Source organism: Furipterus horrens, unplaced genomic scaffold (assembly GCF_987537825.1).
Source record: "Furipterus horrens unplaced genomic scaffold, mFurHor1.1.pri manual_scaffold_1, whole genome shotgun sequence".
NCBI classification, from domain to species: Eukaryota; Metazoa; Chordata; class Mammalia; order Chiroptera; family Furipteridae; genus Furipterus; species Furipterus horrens.
In genome coordinates this window covers 77,928,022-77,931,089 of record NW_028327171.1, presented here as the reverse complement: position 1 = coordinate 77,931,089, position 3,068 = coordinate 77,928,022, and the positions used below count along the sequence as shown (strand labels likewise).

At 30.0% G+C, this 3,068-nt stretch overlaps 1 pseudogene; it reads left to right on the top strand.

Moving 5' to 3' along the window:
* Positions 1-363: 363 nt before the first annotated feature.
* Positions 364-441, top strand: LOC150021328 (small nucleolar RNA U3; annotated as a pseudogene).
* The last annotated feature ends 2,627 nt before the right edge of the window (positions 442-3,068 follow it).

Here is a 3,068-nt window from a genome sequence, read left to right as displayed (position 1 = left end):
GGAATTTTCCACAATGAGAATAATAAATTCATCAGCTGTGCTATTCTTGTTTATTTTTTATTGTAAAAGACTACAGGATTCATTTTTTTAAAATGCAAGATAAATACATTTTAGCTTGAACATGTTTATCTTCTTAGAAAATACATGCTTTTCTTTAAATTAGGGAGGAAAAGTGTGATCATGTTTTCTATTAACTCAGAAAGTAGTACAGAACCAAGTATTTGGGGAAAAAGGTAAAATTTAGGACTATTTCTTACAATGTACTAAAATCACAGCAGAGAAAAGTAGGTATCCACATTTTCAACATGTTGCCTGTAAATCTGAATGACATGCATGATATATTGTATTAAAATACCTTGTGATAAGACTATACTTTCAGGGATCATTTCTATAGTTCGCTACTAAAATACCTTGTGATAGACTCACCACATTTACTGTGGCATTAATATAAGGAGCTCCTCCAATGGCTCACATTCTTGCTTATTGAGAGGTGGTATTGTTTCTGTTTCAGCTGGGACTGTAATTGGTACTGACCCTCTTCTCAGCCTTTCAGATTATTTGCATTTCTTCTCAGAAAATTCTTAAGAGCAGCAGTAACTAAATGAAGCCAAGAGATTATTTTGAATAGATGAAATCACCTGTCAAGGACCAAGTCATTCACATTCTCATGGTTTATTTGAATAACAACTAGTACCTTTTGTACAACAGAATTATAGAAGTTGTAATAATGTCTTTGCATATTTGTTTCCTGTTTCACCTATAATTGTCAGAGTCTGTTGGCAGCATTTTTTTAAAACAATGCTTTCTGTTTAGAAATTCATCTGATTGTAACACTAAATAGTTTTCTCATCCACACATAAATTACATTTGTAGATCATTATAATGATATAATAATATAGAATTTATTCAAATTGGAATTTTTTAGATATTATATATAAATTATTTTTCCCTCAAAACAAACTCTGTAAAAGAAATTTAGTGAACTATACTTGCTATGTGAAGCAGTAAATCATTAACAATTATTTTGAAAAATCTTATGGATTTTAGAAATAATCATTTTAACAAATTTATTAGAAACCTTCCAAAAAACAAGATATATTAAGAGACATGGTCTCATTTTGATCATGACACTATATTCTAATTTAAAATAATTGAATTATTAAGATCTAAAGAAGACTACTTGATTTTGTGTGATAAACGATAACCCATACATCAAAGTTAATTAGTAACTAGGTCAATCATAACTACTTTTAATCAAATGGCTGTATTGATTTTCATAAAAAGAATATAATAGGAGATCAAAGATACTAGATGAAATTAAGCTTAGAGATGATTCACAATTTTAATGTATTCATAAACTAACTCATCTAATACAGAATGTTTACTACTAAAGCTTCTTAAAGAACAGCATGAGTAATGAATATATATACATATTCATTTCTTGACCTTATATATATTCATTTATTGAACCTTAAAGACATTATTCTAAGTTAAATAAGCCAGTCACAAAAGGAAAATACTGTATGATTCTACTTCATGAGGTACCTAGAGTAGTAAATTCATGGAGACAGAAAGTAGAATGGCGGGTGCCAGGGAATGGGTAGAGAGGAAGGGATAAAAAGTTTCAGTTTGGGAAATGAAATAAGTCCTGGAGATGGAGGATTGTGATGAGAATTTAATGCTACTGAATGCTACACTTAGATAATATTCAAAACTAAATTTTGTTTATATATATATATGTATATATATATATATATATATATATCCACAATTTTAGATAGATGATAAGATTACACATTATCTCTATTTTTTAAAAGTGGGTGATCTGTACAAGAAACAGGGCAAGAGGTTTCAATACTGAAAAATGATGCAAGTCAGGATATAGGACAGCACCTGAGATACTGTCAAGGAGTTCATACAGAATTCAGCTCGTTCCTACAGGCATGCCTGGTTTTCCCTCTACCGCATTTTGAATCTTTGCTTGTTTTATTAAATCTGGGGCATTTGGAGTCTCTGTTTAATTTGCCTCCAATATTGTAAAAAGGTATGCTGGTTTACCACAGTGTGTTGTATAGCTCTATTGATTTTCTATCTTATCATGGCATGAAAAATTTGGGAAGGCGTGTTTATTAAGTTGTGTAAGTTTAGACAAAGAAAGGTCACTATGGATTGGAATGAATTTGTGAAACTACACAAATAAAATGTTTTTAAGACATCATAAAATATGAGTATAGTTTTCATAAGCATAATAGTTGTAGGCTTGTGCAGGAAATAATGTGTTTGGTTTTAACAAAAATATTAATATAAGGGACTAGTGGAAGACTATTTTGGAAAGTAAGTTTGAGGGAAACTTTGGGAAATCCATGAATGACAAGAAGGAGTACATAAAAAAAGATACTGAAGATTTAATCTCTGATTCTGAGTTCTATTTCTTTCATGAATTATCAAATAATGGTCATAAAATCATATTTATCACTTGATGCTACCTCTCTTAGATTTAATAAAACAAATAATTTGAAAATTTTTGATTTTTTAATGACCTTCACTAAGAATATTAATTCTAAGACTGTAATCCAAATTGAAGAATGAGGTTTTTGGGATATATGTGTATAATATCACTATGTGTAAATCTTTGAGGAAAAGAAAATTGTGTGTATACTTGAGCTATACTTTTCAATGTACCAGCAGGTCCTCCATAATAATGTGTGTCTCCAGAATAAAGTCACAAATAATTGAGAAAAAAATTTCAGAGTAGACATTTGATGAAAAATGTTATGATTCAGTATTCAGTTTGTTTCATTTCTTCTGTAATTCTGTTAAACTTTGCTGGAATCTCAACTTAATAAAATAAGTAGTGTCCAAAATGACAATTTCTCTGCTATCCTGACCCCGTATTTAATCACAATTTTTTAGCAATATATTGCGATCTTAAAAATCCTTGCCCTCTTTTGAGACCACCCTGATTTGATAATTGGGAGGTCCATGTACCTTATTATTTTATGTCGTTCAAGTGTCATGACTGGAGTAACCTCTGAGTTACATGAAAAATGTTAAGTCTCAAGACATTG